The sequence below is a fragment of the Petaurus breviceps genome, unplaced genomic scaffold (assembly GCF_028583685.1).
Source record: "Petaurus breviceps papuanus isolate PSGF00001 unplaced genomic scaffold, PetGlider_PUasm1.0 38, whole genome shotgun sequence".
Classification (NCBI taxonomy): Eukaryota; Metazoa; Chordata; class Mammalia; order Diprotodontia; family Petauridae; genus Petaurus; species Petaurus breviceps.
The window spans coordinates 15,724,050-15,743,482 of NW_027186304.1; positions in this window are offsets into that span (position 1 = coordinate 15,724,050).

The window sequence follows — 19,433 nt, forward strand, 5'->3', positions numbered from 1 at the left end:
CATTGGTCTATAGTGGCAGTCCTGAGACCTATGAGTCAATTCCAGTCCACTATCTGTTTGCTTATTTGTTTTTTTTTAATATCCCATGAACTAAATATATTTTCATATTTTAAAATGCAATTTTATGGTACTTGGAAGTGTGAAAAAAGGACATTCTTAGCTCATAGCCATGCCAGAATAAGTGGAGAGTGGTGGTAAAGTCAAATGTGAGCAGCTCTCTAAGGATGGCTACCAAGAACAACTTTAAGTTGTGGGGAGCATAGTATAGTGAAATCTATATTTATTCAGCAACAAATTAAAGCAAATAATTGACAACAATATAACATAAATTATTACTAAGGTGGCCACATACTTTTTTTCTTTTTTATCTATTTTATTATATCATCATTTATTTTTTAATATTTCAATTTATTTATTTTAGTTTTCAACATTCATTTCCATAAGATTTTGAGTTACAAATTTTTCTCTTCATATTTCCCCTACTCCCCACCCCAAGATAGTGAGCCTACTGGATACCCCTGCCCCCAAACTGTTCTCTGTTATATCCTCCCCAATCAGCCCCCCCCCCAAAAATCTTTCTAGTAGGGCAAGATGGATTTCTATATCACAGTGCCTGTATATCTTACTTCTCAGTTGCATGTAAAAAAACCATTTTTTAACATTTGTTTTTAAAACTTTGATTTCAAGATTCATTCCCTTCCCTCCTCACCTACCCAAGTGGGAAGACAAGCAATTCAATATAGGTTGTACATGAGAAGTTACCCATAATATTTCCATTGTAGCTATATTGTGAAAGACTAACTATATTTCCCTCCATCCTATCCTGCCCCCCACTTATTCTATTTTCTCCTTTGATGCTGTCCCTTTTCAAAAGAGTTTGCTTCTAACTACCCTCTCCCCCAATCTGCCCTCCCCTCTATCCTCCACCCTCTTATTCCCTACCCCACTACTTTCCTGTAGGGTAAGATACCTAATTGAGTGTGTATGTTATTCCCTCCTCAATAAAAAATATCAGTGAGAGTAAGGTTCACCCATTCCCTTTCACTTTCCTACTCTTCTCCTCCATTGAAACAGTTTTCTCTTGCCTCTTTTATGTGAAATAATTTACCCTATTATATTCCTCCTTCTCCCAATATATTCTACTCTCACCACTTAATTTAATTTTGATACATCATCCCTTCATATTTAACTCATCCTGTGCCTTCTGTCTATGCTTATATGTATACACATACACACACACTCATATATATATTTATATACACAAATACACCCTCCTTACATGCATATATATGTATGTATACATATATACTTATTATTCCCTTCAACTATCCTTATACTGAGAAAAGTGTTACAAGTTACAATTATCATTTTTCCATGTGGGAATGTAAATAGTTCAACTTTAATAAGTTCTTTATGGTTTCTTTTTCCTATTTAACTTCTCATGCTTCTCTTGCTTCTTGTATTTGAAAGTCAGAATTTTCTGTTCATCTCTGGTTTTTTCATCAAGAATGCTTGAAAATCCTCAATTTCATTGAATGACCATATTTTCCACAGAAATATTATACTCAGTTTTGCTGGGTAGATGATTCTTGGTTTTAATCCTAGTTACTTTGTGCTGCAGAATATATTCTAAGCCCTTCAATCCCTTAATGTAGAAGATGCTATGTCTTGTGTTATCCTGACTGTCTTTCTACAATACTCACTTTTTTCTTCCTGACTCTTTGCAGTGTTTTCTTCTTGACCTGGGAACTATGGAATTTGGCCATAATATTGATAGGAGTTTTCTTTTTGGGATCTTTTTCAAGAGGTTTTTGGAGAATTCCACTTTTTAAAGCATTCATTCCTCATTGGCTTTTTGGGCCTCTTTTGCCATTTGAGTTAGTTTATTTTTAATTTTTTTTGCCTTTTGGAGGGCAATTGGGTTTAAATAACATGGCCAAGGTTACATGGCTAGTTTTATTTGTGTGTGGATATTAAGTGTCTGAGGCTGGGACCAAACTTGGGTACACCCGACTCTGGGGCCAGCGCTTTACTCACTGCACCACCTAGCCTCCCCCAAGTTAGTTTATTTTTAAGGTGTTATTTTCTTCAGTATTTTTTTGGCAGGGGGGTTTCCTTTAGCAGGCTGTTGGCTTGCTTTTCATGATTTTCTTGCATCATTCTCATTTCTCTTCCCAATTGTTCCTCCACTTCTCTTACTTGATTTTCAAAATCCTTCTTGAGCTCCTCCATGGCATGAGAGTAGTATATCTTTTTCTTGGAAGCTTTTGATGCAGGCCTTTCGACTTTGTTGTCTTCTGGTTCCATGTTTTCATCCTTTTTGTCCCCAAAAAAAGGATTCTATGGTCTGATTGTGTTTCCTCTGCTTGCTCATCTTGCCAATCAATTACTTGAGCTCTTTGCCATGATAGAACTCTGCTTCCAGAGTGGAGAGGCTGTGTCCCAAATTTCTGAGGTTTTCACTGTTGTTGTCAGAGTTGATTGTCCAAGCTATAAATAAGGCACCCTGTCTAAAGCCACCACAGGCTTTGGCACACTAGCCACACACCCCAGGACCACAAGCCAAGACTGTGATCTAGATCCAAGCAGATCAAAGCGAGAGTGATTACCCTCTGAATGCTTGCTTGGTCCCCCTGTGATCTGTAGTTCAGGAGCTCCAGAGGCAGCTATGTCTTAGCAGCTACAGCTACTGTGCCTCCACCACCTCTTACCCTGGGGGCAGGGGCTAGATCTGCTCTTCTTTCACCCTCTTCCAACAGAGTTTCCCAATGACCTTTTACTTCCTCTTTGGTGTTTATGAGTTGAGAAGTCTGGAAATCACCACAGCTACTGGTGATTCACTCTCCTGAAGTCTGCTCTGGCTCCTCTTTAGTACTGGTCTGGGCCTGCGAGACTCACCCAGAAGAAAAAAAACGTTTTAGCTAGTTGGAAGAACTTGGCTATTGCTAGACCTTAGTTGAGAGAAGTGGCTCCATGTTTGACCACTGACTGACCCACATATATGCCATCAAGTTTCCTAATTACAATGCCCTTCTCATCTATGGAAGAATGAAAATTGTAATTCAGACTGCTCTCTGATTGTTCCTAAGAAATCCCTTCTTCTCAAAGTACACTATATGTTCATGCCACCAGTTTGTGTCTTTGTGGTACTACAGATATGGAGAGCCACATTTTTTCATGCCTGTGTATATTAAGTGCAGATTCATGACCCTTTGAGCATCTATGTTCCTTTTTGGTGCATCCCTCACAATTTCCTCGCTCTGATATGATGCAAGAGCAAACCATGGTAGATGTTGCCAGTGGGTTGTGTTCAAGATGCCAAGAAGCTCTTTGAGGTCTCTCCTAAGAACACCCAATTTTTCAAGCCAGAATACAATTTTGATAAAATTACAAAAGGCCATCTACTACCAATCCTAGCTCTCCTACCCTCTAGACTCACATTTCCAACTGCCTATTAAACATCTCAAAATGAATGTCCCATAGGAATTTTAAATGCAACATGTCCAAATCTGAACCCATCATATTTTCCCTCAAATCTTGTTCTTTTTAAAAACTTTTCTCCTACTATTGAGGGTGTCATCATCCTTCTGTTTACTCAAGTTTACATCCTTATTGTCATTCTTGACTCCTTATCTTTTCTCCCCATATCCATTCTGTTGCCAAGTCCTGGGAATTTACCTTTGTGATATCTCTTTCACCACCATCTTGTAGGCCCTCGTCACCGGGACCTCGTATACCTGGACTAAGGCAGTTCCTTGCTAGTGAGTCTCCCTCCCTCAAATGTTTGTAAAAGAAACTTTGGGACATGTACACATTTATGTGCATATTAGGAACTGCAGATTATTGGAAAGTGCTAAAAAGCATATAAAACCATTTTGAGGAATTCTACTTGGACCAAAGATTTTGGAAGTTTCATTTGCAGGAAGACAAAATATTTTTGGACATTGCTTTCCTCACCTGTAAATTCTCATGCTTTATATAATATCTCATCCACTGCAGGGTCAAAACCTTATTATACAATTTTTAACAAATCTTATTTTTTTAAATTGCCTGGTTCTATAAAAGTAATATACATTTAAATTACTTTTTTTTCTTCTTAACTTTAACTTTTTATCGAAACATTCTCATTCTAAAGATTTCTCAAAACACTTTAGATTTTTCCTTGGATTTATCGCATTACATCTTATATGTCTATCTACATATGCTTCAAACATTCCACATTCGATTATTATCTTTTTTAGGATACCACCTCTTTTTATATCCTGAGCATCACATCTGTCTAATGAATGTTTGTTAAATTGAGCATAATTGAATTTGTTTTAAGTTTCAGATGATAGCCTAGTATGGTTTATTTATCTATCAGAATCCCTCAAAATTATTTAGAGGCTATGAATAACTGCCAAAGAATCTGAAGGAACACTGGCCATAGGGAGGTACAGGAGTATGAACAAGTTCCACACTAATGTTTGTATCTCAATAAACTCATTCCTGTGTTTCTTCCCACTGAGATTTGGAAATAATTAGTAGTTTAAGAAGTCACTTTAGCTGTCTACAGACTTTCACACAAGGGACATAATGGAATTAAAATGGCTACCAAACTGGATTATTCCAATAGAATGAAATCTGTTGATGGTAAGAGCTATGTTCTTTTGATATTGTATCCTTCATACATAGTAGACACTTCAAAAAGTCATGTTAAATTGATTGAATTAGATCAAAGTATACAAAATGTCTTCACATTAATACATAAATAAAATATGTGGAATTGATAGCTTTGTAAATTGAAAAAGAGATGTTGGGAATCTAGAACAGGAGCAACAACCACAAAAACCTGCTAGCCTTTACTGGCATATAAAACCATCATTTCATTATTTCAAATGGGTTGTCCAGGGAGCACTTAATGAGAAGATGTTATGTGTAAGCTAGAATCACTATGGGTCATAGGAAAGTCCAAATAAAACTACAAGAAATGGGGGTGACTAGGTGGCACAGTGAATGGAGCACCGACCCTGGAATCAGGAGGATCTGAGTTCAAATCTGGCCTCAGACACAACACAAAAACTAGCTGTGTGACCTTGGGCAAGTCACTTAACCCCAAATTTCCCCTCCAAAAAAAGCAAAAAAAACCCCTACAATTAATGGATTGTTATAACTAGGCAATCAGGTCATCTATCCAAATATATGGTGAAAAATATCCCAGTCAATTCAGTCTAAAAATGTAGACAGTTTTTTTCTTAATAACCAGACAGAGTGGTTGCTTGGTATATTCAAACAAATATCTCGATGAATTTTTGTCTGGATCAGACTAAGTTGAATTCATTGTCTGCCGACCATTAGTTATACACTACTAATATTTTATTTCAATAAATATAGAATAGAAGTAGACTTGGAATGAATAAACATCTAAATGGTTCCCTGGGAAAAGAACAAGTCTACCTTTCCTGACTGAATTAGTACAAGAATATTACTTATAGATCAGATGGATAGCGAATTTTTGTGACCTTTTTATGAAGTAATTTCTGTCTAGCTCTTTTTATTAATGGAGGCCTTTGTATTTCTCTGATTGGGTTCACATCATATATTTCATGTTCACTTCATGAAGGTTAGTCCAATAAGAATTGCAGAACAGAAAAGTTTGACAACACTTCACATTTAGTAACTAAACTTTATGGTGCTAATAAGGCCTAGACCTCTGAGGTTAATTCTATTACTAACCTTCAGTTGGCATGGGGATGAAGAATGAACCAGTTAGTCATGTTTCATTTATGGGTAGCTTCAGTAAGCATTGAACTCGACAGTACCATGGGCAATTCATTTTACTTAAGCTACTTCGCATCATTAATAAAAGTAACCTGACATTAATGCACACTGAAGAGCAATCATTTAAAAACAAAGGTAATGAGGAGAGCTTAAGATTTCACCAAGAGCCAGAGGGCATTCGACTCCAATGAAAGGCTTCCATTGGTTAAGATCTAGGTGGTTATAAAAGCTTAACAGTTTTAATGAAAAAAAAAAGCCAATATGAGGAGAAACATTTGAAAAATAATACAAGCAATTCAAATGAGCTTGATATTCACAGAATGTATATATTCAAAATAATTAATGTTGCTAAAATATCCATGGATTATTTAAAAAAATCCATTACAAATTTTATTATTACTTTTTACAAATGACTATTTCTCTCTTACATGAAATGGACCCTCACCCCACCCTTGACATTCTAATCTTCTTACATTTTTCACTCTTTCCTCCCCATGCAACTATTCTGTAACACAGTTATATTGACCCCCTCACTGCTCCTCAAACAAGACATACCATTTGCTAAATAAGGACATTTTTATTTATCATTTATTTTTAAATTTTAAATTCAAACACCAGAACTCAATTACAGAATAAAGAAAAGAAAAAGAAACATATCATGAATTTAAATATTGAAACAAATAAAAAGAAAAGGTAAAAAAAAGCATAGCATGTATAGCAGAACATGATAGGATTTGAAATATAGAACAATACATTTTCATTTCAAGAAAGCCTGTATGATAAATACTACACATTGTATTGAGAGTTGTCCATCTTTTCTTTGCTTCCTCATAAGTTTTCTTTTGTTCTATGCTATACTTTTTTACTTTACACTTTTTACTTTGTTCTTCCTGCCTTTCTCCTCCACACCCCCTCAAAAAAGGACTACAATTAAATGTGTGTGTGTATATCAATAGATACACACACACATATATATACATACAGATATATTACATATATACATATATATAGACATATACTTTCCCTAAGAAACTCTACTCCTGACTTTTGTTTTAATGTTTGTGTGTAGCTTTTATTTCCTATCCCTCCTTACTGCTTTACACGTTCTATGTTCTAGCTTGCCCATCTATTACTTAGCTTCTCTATCCCATCCAAGGATCTCTCCTTATCCTCCCATTCCCAGTGATCTAAACACCCATCTATAACCCTGTTTAATGTATCCTCTCCCCTCCCCCATCTTTATCGCCTCACTGTATTATTTCTTCTGAATTTAGAAGACTTTTATATTTTTGTTGATATATATTCATTGCTCCCTCTTAAACCCATTCCCAAAGAAAGTAGGTTATCAGAACTACCAGCTCTGCTCCCTCTAATTCCTGTCAATTCTTTGTTCGCACTTCATTTGTATAAAATAATTACTCTTTTAAGCTATTCCTAAATGGTTTTATTTTTTTAAACTCATATCATAGTCAGATCCACCCCAATCTTTCTTGGGAACTACTCAATTATTAATGATAATCTTAGACATAATATTTTACATTTTATATACATAAAAGGTAAATAGTCTGTCCTTATTGAATCCCTTATAATCAGTCTTTGGTAGGTACCTTATGTTTCTCTTGGTTACTTGTATGTCAAATCTTCTATTAAGTTCAGTGTTGTTTTTTTAAACAAAGTCCTGAAAATCTGAAAGTTGAACAAATATCCATTTTTATTTCATTCAGGATTATGTTTAACTTTGTTGGGTATGATATTTTTCAGTTAACCCCAATTTTTTTGCTCTTCAATATATATTGTTCTAAAACCTGTGGTCTTTTAGTGTCTTTACTGCTAGGTCTTGTGTGATTCCAATTGTGGCACCATCATATTTCAATTGTTTTTTTTTCCCCTTGTTGCTCTTAATATTGTATCCTTGAATTGGGGATTTTTGAATTTGACTATAAAGTTCCTATAAGTTTTTCTCATAAGTTCTCTTTCAAGTGGTGATTGATGGATTTTTTTTTTCTGTTTCTATGTTCCCCCCTTGTTATAATGCTTCAGGACTATGTTCTTTAATTATTTTTTTTGTATTATTGTATCAAGATTCTTTTTTTTTATCATAGCTTTCAGGTAGTCCAATTAGTCTTATATTTTCTCTTCTTGATTTGTTTTCCACATCAGTTTCTTATAAGATGTTTCACTTTCTCTTTTATTGTTTGGTTCTTTATATTTTGTTTTATTCTTTCTTGATCCCTTATAACTTTGTTCATTTTCCCTTGCCCTATTTTAATTTTCAGAGTGTCATTTTCTTTCTTAAGATTCTGGATTTTGTTTTCTAATTTGTTGACTTTCTTTTTGTAATATTCTTTTTGTCTTGAATTGTTCCACTTTTTTTGTTTGTTTTTCTTCAGTCTCTCTCATTTGATTTTAAAATCTCTTTCAAGTTCATCTATAAATTCTTTTTGAAAAAGTGACCATTTGATGTTACTCTTTGGGGTAGAAGAGGGTTTCTTTTCTTCAATATCATCCTTTGAAGATAAACCTCAGTCTTCTCTATTCTCATAATAACTTTGTATGTCTGGATTCTTTCTCCTTTGCCTGTGCATATTTTATAATGATTGCTTAATTTTTGTAATCATCTCTATTTCTGGGGCATGGGTGATGGTGCCTCTGGCCTCAGATCTTGAGTTATACTCTGTAGTTTGGAAGTAAGCTAAACCTTCCGTTTTTTGTAAGTTCCCACAGCCACTCTCTTCCCCACCCCAGTGCTTCTGCACTCTATGGGCATGTGCTGGTTCTTTCTCAGCTCCGCTGCTCTCTTCAGCATAGCTGGGACTGGTGTTCCCTATAAGAAGAGGTTCTCTCCATCTTCACTGACTCAGATGCCCAACACCCCTCACTATCCCTGGGGTAAAATTTCTAGCTGCTGGGGCCAAGGCAGTCTCCCAATCCAGACAACCCCAGGGCTTGTCTCTTGTTGTTTAAGAGGTCCCTTACCTGGAGCTATTTACTCCTCACAGGAACCAAACCTAGTCCTAGGATTTTTCTTCTGATTTTGTTGGATTATCCAAGTAGGAACTTTGTTGTGCCCCAGTTCTTACTCATTTTTAACACACACACACACACACCACTTTGTTACCTCTAAGACACTATTTTATTTATTTTGTGGGGGAAAATCTGGAGAACTTGAATTTTCTAGCCTACTCCACCATCTTACCAGATTCCTCGAATAAGGACATTTTAACTGGAATGTTCTCTCCCATGTACCTCTCACTTGTCAAACCTTACTTGCTTCAAGGCAAAGCTAAAATTCCACCTTCTAATATAAATTCTTTCCCAAACTCTCTTAATTCTAATGTCTTCCCTCTTTTGATTATTTTAAAAAATTTATCCTGTATATAATGTGTTTGTACATATTTATTTACATACATACAATATACTCCATTAAATGATTAGTTCCTTGAATGCAGGGGTTATATTATACTTTGTCTTTTCTCTTTTCCTCAAAACTTAAAAAAGGTCCTGGCACATTATAGATGCTTGATAAAAGTCTATTGACTGACAGAAATTCTTATACTCCCTCTGTCCTTCCTGGAATGATTATAGTTATCAGATGCGTTACAGAGAATAACTTCCTTGAATGGATGAAGCTATCACAAGGATTATTGGGGATAACTACTTTTTTTCTAAATGCCACAGATGTGGGGGCACAGCTGAAAGTCGAAGCCACGCAGTTTTCAGAATGTTTTTGCCACTCCCACAGACCTGAAAGTCAAAGGTTTGGAATAGGAAGAAGTAAGAAAATGTTTTCTCAGTAGTGTCTCTCTCATGACTGTAGTTGAATAAAGAAAAACAAAACGAAACAAAAACAAACACAACCACATGCTGGGAAATTATAATGGGCAATCTTGTCAGTAAGAAAGAAATAAGAAAATGCATCTCCCTTTCCATTGAAGAAGTTCAGGACTCTAGTTATCCGTGTTGTATTATGTTGACTGTGTTGGTTTGGCTTAACTTTTTCTTTGTTATAACAGAAGTTTAATTTGTTGTTTGGAGAGGAAGAGTTGGGTATCTCCAGAAATTACTTTGATGTACTAGAAAAGCTAGTAATAAAATTAAAAAGAGAATAGGAATGATTTTGTCTCATCTTCCTCCTAGGAATATATGTCTAAGCAGCTTTCTGGACACAAGTTGGAGAATTGGATTCATTGATTTATATACTGAGGTTCCTTTCAGTTTGTTAAATCTACTTTTATCATATTTAGATGAGGATTTTCAGACCTTATATTCTGAGAAATAAATTTATTATAATTTTCAATTGGCCTTTCCCCTAGTCATCAACAGACACATGTTCAGCATGAAATCATTGTTGATAACATTGACTGAGTACTCAAAGCCACTGCTCATCTTTCCCAGCTCTTAGCAGACTTTCCTTGATCTAAAATAAATTATATTGTGTAGAACTCACTGTCATATGAAAATTGTGATAAAGGAAAGAAGTATGTAAATCTTTGTAAAATAGTTCATAGATAAAATGAGGTAGTAGTTAGTACATAGATCACTGAGTTTGGAATCAGGAATATCTGAATTCAAATCCTGCATCTGATACTCATTAGTTCTGTGATTCTAGACACATTACTTTGCCTCTCTGTTTTTTCCAGCTCAATCTCTAGGATCCTATGATTCAAAGAGCCTTTCTAGGGAGGTCAGAAAACCATAATGAAAAGAAGACTAGGTCACTGGTATGGACCTAATAAAATCAGGCACAAGCTACATGGTTATTGTCTATAAACATTTTTTCACTTAGCTACTGGGTTTTGTTACTCTTCAGTTGCCTGTCTTCCTGCTTACACTTTTTCCCCTCCTCCTCATCTGTGGTGGACCTGTTTCCAGTACATTTCAGCCAGAAGGGTAGGAGAGCAGCTGTCTCCACAGTGGAAGCCAATGATTTGTCAGCAGGACATTCTTCTGGATGAATTCATTGGTTTTCTCCCTTCCCAACTCAAGCTATCATGTCAAATCTACTATATACTAAGGCTTATTTATATTGGGATTAGAGTGACTCAAATTTCCAACCAGGATTTAAATTTCATTTTACTTTCTGATGCTGATACAGTTCAGAAGGCAATAAATAAAAGGGCTTTGATCAAATAATTAAGAATAAGGCTAATCCAGGCATATCTCAGGACATCAGGTAAACAAATAATATTGGTTTTTAAGCAGTCACTTGTTTATTATATACCTTTCTCAATTTTTATGTTCTATTGGAGAAGTCTACTGATAATGAAGGGAAGGTATAAATATGGTTTTCATAAAAGTTAACTGTGTACTTCTAAGAAAGCAAGTAAGCAAGAAGCGAAGGAACATGAAAATTTGAGGGAGATAAACTAAATATTTCATATATATATATATATATATATGCATATACACCTAAAATGTATCATCTTATGTATAAAAAGAGGGTTCCTCCACACAACCTCAGGGGACATTATCACAGAGTACCCAGAATATAATTATGAGGTATTAATGCCATATTCAGCTGACTATAGAGATGGGTCTATATCCAGACTTTTTTATGATGGTAAACAACTGTATCATTACGACAAGAAGAGAATAATGGGAATGGCGCAGTACAAACAAAGTAGTCAATCCCTTTGAAGATTTGAATAGCTAAACTTTGGATTAATTCCAACATTCAAGAATAGAAGAAATTGCAAGCTTTGAGTTTTCTGTGGAAAATACATTGTTGTTGGGGAGGGTATAAATTATTTGTTTTTGGGGTGGCCAGGTATCATAGTGAGTAAGAGCACCGGCCCCAGAGTGGGGATCACCTGGGATCGAATCTGAGCTCAGATGCTTAGCACCACACCCAGAAATAACTGACTGTGTAACATTAAGCAAGTTACTTAAACCCAATTGCTTTTAAAAAAAAGGATTTATTTGTTTTTACTTTTCTATTCCCTCAGTAGGGAATGAAGACAAATGAGAGAGACACAGAGAGAGAGACAGAGACAGATACAGACAGAGACAGAAGAAGAAAGAGAGACAGAAACAGACAGAGAGAGAGACAGAGACAGAGAGAGACAGAGACAGAGGTAGAGACAGAGTGTGAGAGAGAGAGTGAGAGTGAGAGAGACAGAAAGAATGAGAATTCTACAGGAGGAAGAAGCTTCAGAATGTGGAACTCATGATAGAAAAAAAAACAGTTGAATATTGAGAGGAGGAGACCCTGAGAACCTACTGAATCCTCCCATCAAATATATTTAAACCATATGGATGTTATAGAGAAAGAAGACACATACATATGACACTGCAGTACTAAGAGTTGTGAGTTGCTTTTGCCATATGTGTATCCTACAAATATTCTTAACTACCACTGAACTGTACATTTAAGCCTACTCTTCCAATGGATGTCAGAGCATTTATAGGAGCATGTCCCCCAGCTTTATGGGGGGGGCATAAAAACTGATGTTCTTACTCTGCCACATGATAAATTTCCTTTGCCAAAAATTAATTAAATTTACTATGTGTTTGTTAATAGAAAGTACACTGACAGGGGCTTGTGATTAAAAAAATTACTAGCACCAAGCTCCATGTTACCCCTAGACTGTGAGGTAGTTGCTACTTTCTAAAGACCCTCCTGTAGGTATAAGTACAAATTTGGGAAGTAATACTAAGAGAGTGATTCATACGGTATTTCAACAGTAAAAAGAAACAAACTGAAGCCAATTTTATTAAGGAGGTCAAAGAATATCTATTTATTGTGATCTTTAAAACAAGCTTTAAGAAATGTTGCTTTGACCATATTAGGTGTAGTCTCATCTATTGCTAATGTACTATGCATCAGTTTACCTATTTAAATATCTACCTATTGCAGGAATCTATGATCTTATGATCCTTCCTAATTGAAACAGATTCATAGAGCCTAATCTATTACAAGAATTACTAGTTATATAATTGTTAATTGCCCTTTTGTATCCAAACTCTAAAGTTCATTAGTGAATTTTTCACTTGATATCTATGACAGTTGTATTTGTGTTGTAAATGTCCCTTAATTTGATTACTTTCTGTTTGAAATAAAAATGCATTCATTTATTTTGAAACTTTCTGAAAACCAAACTAATTGCTTATTTATTTTAAATTACCAAGTAAGACCCAGAAACAAATATCCTGGACAGAGATATTCACAAAGGCAGGTGTTTTTTAGGAACCTGACATTAAAATGTTGATTAGATGAGAAATGAAAATGTCCGCAGTCTCAGAAGTGCGATAATTGCAGGGGAAGGAAACTTTCCAGACACTGTTCTAAAATACACAGAGAGCTACTGTGAAATTGACACTTGGAAGACTCTGAAAACCCTGACAATAGTTCTGTTAGGGGATGGTAATTTGGCTATATAATTAAATTGGAATGTGTTCAGTAAGCAGATGTGTGCAAATAAAGAAGTAACCAAGTTCTGGGTTTGCACTTCTTGATCTTTCTTTTGTTTGTTCTTTTATGAGGACACCCCATGGTGTGGAGTTGTTTTTTTTTTCCTTTCTTTTCTTTCTTTTTTTCCTCCCTCTATCTAATTTAGCTTCTAGTATTAACATTCTCCTTAGGTTTAATCAACCAACTTCTAGGCTGCAGATCTCAATTTTGCCAACAGATGGCACAAAGCATCATTCTCATCATTCAGCAACTTTAAAACATAGCTTAATATGAAATGGCTTCCTCATTATTATCTGAGGTCAGCTTAAAAGATACAGTTAATTTGTTTAGAGATTTCCTTGAAAACCATGATGCTCTTAAGGAGAGAGTAAGAGAGTGGATGTCTTAAAAGAAAATTTTATGATGACTTTCGCAGATCACAAATACTAATGATTATGAATTTCCCAGAAAGAGATTCATTTTTTTACATTAAACACACATAGGATGCTTGACCAATTTTGTGCTCAATGGATCATTGATGAATGACTGATCAACCAAACTAGTAGAGGTCAGGCATACTAGGGAGAACTAGATTCTGTTTTTTGGAAAATCTGATCCTAATGTACTATTCCAAATGATAATCTAGCACAGTCGTTAGTCAGGCACTACTAGGCCAATGGGGGAGATGGGGACCTTAAACCATCCTTTTCCTTTGCTCGTCTTCATGGTTTCTTCTGGATCCATTGCTGTAGTTGTCTATGTCCTTGGTTTTGGGAACAATTGGGCATTCTAGTCTCACCACCTCAGATTCCTGGAATAAGATGCTATTTTATGTTCCAGTCAAAAAGGTCTGCCTTTGATGGTGGTTTTCTCTTTACCTACTGCAGTAGATGATTCCCTGATGCTTGGTTACCCAGGAATGGGAAGACATCAGTTGATTTTGAGTTCTCACAAGGTCTCCTACCCTGGGAAAAAACAAACCCATAAGCAAGAAGATGCCCCATACCATACTCGGCTTGCCTAGGAGGCCATGTGCTCATGGTTTATAGCCCCAAAAAGGAAAGGCAATCTTCCTCCCCACTTCCCCCACCTTTCTCTCCTTTCCTTCATAGTTCACAGAATTTGTTTCCACAATTCAAACCAACAAGAAGGAATCTGAGGGCAGAGATTGTATACTGTATCTATGGAATTCTGTCTCAGCAACAAATTAAAAGAGTCATCATACTTGATGGAATCAAAACAAGCAAATGAACACCTGATCTCAAGTGTATGCATATGTAAAAATTACAAACATTTCATATGTATGAGATAGTGCTTCCTCGATCTGAAATCCCCTGAAAAGTAAAAGAGAAGCCTTTGCCATTAAAAAAAATAGAGCCTATAGAATCATGAAGAATTGTTGTTTGCTTCCTTTTGTCTGTTTTCATGACTGGAAGAAACTTTCCTTTTCCTATAGTTCAATTTCTCACTTTGCATTTCAAGAAACAAAAGGACTTTCTTTAAGGGTCACAAAGTTGATCAACGATGGCAAAGCAAAGATCGAAAGTTAGGTCTTCTCTATCTGAAAGTCTTTTAATTTCATATTGTTGTCAAGGTGGGACGTTCAAATCAAAACCAAATTCTACCACTATGTTATGTGATTGTGATAAACTGATGAAAAATCAGCCATTTTACATTTTCACTTTTTCGGTTAGATGAATTGATTTTATATGCACTCGGTCAGATACTGCACTTATTTCTTAAGGAGAAAAAAGTAGAAGGCACATATAGTTAAAGGTTTTCACACTGTCTAGAAGAAAAACAAAACTAACTTGATATTGAAACAAATTAAAAACCAGAGAGACAGAGTTTCTGGGTAATTAAAAATCAATTTACTAAATAGACTAGCTGATAATCAATAAATTTATGGTCAGTCATTTCACTCAGTAACCAGAGACAACTAACAGAGATATTGAATGTCTTAGTATACTTTTAGAAAAAGGGTTCCTCCTGGCATGTTAAAATCCATACTAATGGGTGAACAATTAAGGAGGGGGTGAACTTTCAAATGAGAATATGGGTTAAAATCCTTAAATTCCTTCTGTTGAGAATGTGGTTTGAATATGAGACTCATCTGCCTCCAGAAATCTCGATTAAAGAAATCCATCTCTACCCAGACCTCTCTGGCTGTTTTTTTTTTCCTTCATGACCTAGGTTACACTAAACTCCAATGGAGGAGGACAAGGACATGGTCTTAATGCTTTGGGGCTCAGATTCACTTAGGATAGACTCTGTTTACACTCTCTTCAAAAATAAAGTCTTCTAGTTACATGGAGTCCTGCCCAAGATCTTGTAAACACAATCTATCTCAGAGCATTCAACTCCAAAAAATTGTCATAAGGAAGGAAAAAAAAATTGAAAATGTTAAGGAATGAGAGACAAGGAGTTAAATAGCTATTCCTAGAATAGGAATCTAATTAAAAATACTAGTAAGAAAAGAATCTTCCTTCTTTCATTTAAAATTAAAACTTAAGAAAGAGAAGTTTTCAAGAAAAGCAAAATCATTAATTATGTAAAATATCAGTGCTTTACATGTGCAAATGGTAGGACTTGCAACAGTAAGAATGAAAGCAAAAGGTGAATTTAAAGGGCTCAACTAATTCATTGAAATGAATCCTACAATTAAGACATGGAAAATCCACAAGAAATGTTAATTTTCTTTGAGATGGTTTGTTCCTTTTTCTTTTGAAATCTCCCTAAATCAAATATAAAATCTTTTTATTTTTTGGCATTTAAAGTCATTCTAAACCTGGTCCCTTCTACCTTTCCAGTCTTTTTATAAGCTATTCCCTCATCTGTCCATCATGTACTCTGACACTGATGACAATGAGCACAGAGACACTAGTTTTCTTGATATTCCTCTCAGAAGACACTCAATCTCTCATCTCAAAGTGGAGGCCAATGCCTAGATCAATTCCATACTCATTTCTATTCCCTGTCTTCCTTCAACACCAGCCAAAATCTCAACTACTACAGGAAACCTATTTCAAACATTCTTTTTTTTTTTAAGCAATCCGCGTTAAGTAATTTGCTCAAGGTTACACTGCCAGCTATTTTTGGGTGTGGTGCTAAGTATCTGAACCCAGATTTGATCCCCAGGTCATCCGGACACTGGAGCCGGTGCTCTTATTTGCTGAGCCACCTGGCCCCCCCTATTTCAAACATTCTTAATCCTTCCCTTTGTTGATTATCTGAAATTTAACCTGTATATATCTTGTTTATACATGGTTGCTTGTATGTTGTTTGTCCTTGAAAACACAAACTGTTTTATTCCTTCATTTATATCCCCAGCACATTATATAATACTTGACCCAAAATAGGATGTTTTTTTTAGATGATCTACCTAATCATAAAAAAAAAAGAAACAAACAAACAAACAAAAAAAAAATCAGAACAAATTACTGGAGTGAATCTAATGAGTCTGGCCATCTTCTTTGTCCTCAGTTGGGAATGTCATATCCACTCTTTAAAGTAAAAAATTGTTTAAAAAAAATAACCTTCTTACTCTTTACAAAAGGTGTTACAAGTAAGACTAAGAGTGTGATGAGGTACCTCTGTTGTCAGTTTGCTTAATTGTTTTACTTTGCTACAAGAGAGTTCTCAAGAATTAGGGGCATTTACATTACTTGTAATGTAAAAACACAATAAGTTAAAAGTAAACTTAAAAAAAGAATGTGGACTTGATGGAATGAGCTCAAAGGTACCACTGGAAATTCTTGGGCAGCACTGTTCAGTGCACATCTCCACATTCAGCTACATTCCAATGGCTGGAATCATTAGGAAAATTCTGTTCAAAACATTTTGCCTCAAATGTTCCATAACAATGAGAGGCTTAGTCAAAATGCCACATATTCCAGTATTAGTAAAAAGTGAGAATGTTATCTTGTTCAGGTTGAATAGTAAAGACACAGTAGCAATTCAGGTTGCAGCAGCAATTTCTAATTTACAAACACTCACTTTAAATACAAACCACCTACACATCCAAATGGAAATTGTCAATTCTGTCATCAACCATATGAAAACAAACATTTGTGAAGTTTTTGAGCTGGCCACACTTGAAACAGAGAGGAGTGAGCTCCAACAGGAGGGTATCTCAGATTTGCTTTGAGTCCAATACCATTTGTTTTAATTTCATTATCAGTGGCCAAAGGAAAATGACCAGATGTCTCAGTTTGAATACTGCAGTTCCAAGCCTTGATGTTCTGGGGTTGGGTCCAGTGGATTTTGTCAGAATCCATTCAAACAAACAGAAACATCCTGTTGCCATTTTGCTCCAAATGATTGTCATGGTCAGACTGCCAGGTTTCCAGACCCTGTTCCTCCTTCTCCTGGTGCACATACACCAGGTCATCATCAAAATCCTATCAGTGGGGGCGGCCAGGTAGCACAGGGAGTAAGAGCACTGGTTCCAGTGTCAGGATGATCTGGATATCGAATCCTGGGCTCAGACACAGCACCCACCCAGAAACACCTGGCCATGTAACCTTGAGCAAGTTACTTAACACCAATTGCTTAGGGGCGGCCAGGTGGCTCAGTGAGTAGGAGCACCAGCTCCAGTGTTGGGATGACTTGGAGATCGAATCCTGGGCTCTGACACTCAGCACCACACCCAGAAATAAGTGGCCCTGTAACCTTGAGCAAGTTACTTAAACCCGATCGCTTAAAAAAAAAATAAAAAAAAATCCTATCAGTGGGAGGAAAGCCTACTTTGGAACCTTCAGAACAATGTATGATGCTCAGGTCTCAAGATTGAAAATATCTTATTGCCAAGACTAGAGATGGAGCCAACTTAGGGATACTAAGTTTTTACCATCAGAAAGTCTTCCCAGAATGAAATTCAAAGGATATCTAATCTGTACCCTTAATGTTAGAGATGAAGAAATTGGCACCCAGGAAGGTAAAATGATTTCTCCTAGGAAATCAAAGGAGGCACTGGAATCTAGGTTCTGCATGTCTAGAACCAGTGATCTGTCTACTATAATATGTTTGGAAGAACCACGAAACCACTGACTTTCAGCAACATCTACCTTGATGTCTTTCAAATATTCTTTAAGAAGTTGTGCTACAATTTTAAGGATTATTATTTTTTTTTTACAATAATGCCTTGTGGTAGGTAGCATAAGTATTATCCCATGTATGTGAAATGGCAAGCAAAGAAGTACTTAGCATCTTGTTATAGCTACATAAGTATTTAGCACCTTGTTTAAGTTCAAATATCTTTGAGCCTTGCCCTGATTATATCAAATCTGTTAAGAAATAGATCCTCTGAATCCTACAGTGGGAGGAACTTTGTGATGCAACAGGAAGGGATAGAACAGCAATGAGCTAATGACCATACATAAGGAGAAGCCCAAGCTGGGAGAGAGCAGAATTGAGAAGGGGTACTTTGTGGTGGCCAGGCCCTCTGTCTGTTCTGTTTCTGTTGATTTTCATTTGTGATACTTTGTACAGAAGCCCTGACACCTTACTGGAAGCCTTAAAAGAGGATTTTCTAGTTGTCTGTTTACAGAAGTCCTGGAAGATAGTTTCAGAGCTCGTGGGACTATACTTATGATTTGTGTTTGAGTGCTCAGACCTTGTCTGTGAGTTTGTATTGAATTCTCAGACATTGTACATGGGTCTGTGCTAATTTCACAGTCAGATTGTGAATTGATAATGGTGCCAGCAATGTGTATGGATGTTGCTTTGGCTCTGTTAAGCTTTGTCTTCCCAGAAACAGAAACTGTGAAGGACTTGAGGTGGACTGGACACTGTGAGCTTCAATATGGAATGGGAACTGGATGAGGAACTGGATGAGGAGCTAAGAGCTTCCTACTTTTGAATCCAGGTGACAGTTGGTAAATTCAGGCAAAAGCTGGGACCATGAAAGAGGAGCCATGGAATTTTGGAGCCAAACTCAAGTCAAGATGAAAAGACCTCTCCTTGGGTACTTAATGCTAACTGAGAAGATCATGATACAATGTGACCTAGGGGTGTAGAACTTTGACCTTTGTACTTTGTGTCCCTTAAGGAGACTTGCTCCTTAAGGATGATTGAGTTGGGGACTTAATAAATGATATCTTTTGTTTAAAACTATATGGCCACTTTGGTGATAAATAATGTTATAACATTGTGAATGCCGTACTTTTGTTTCTGTGAATGTTTTGCTTTAATTTACTGCTGAATAGAGAGTTCACTATACTATATGATCAGAACCTTAAAGCTATTCATAGCAGCAGTCCTCTGGAATGCTACTCATGCTTGG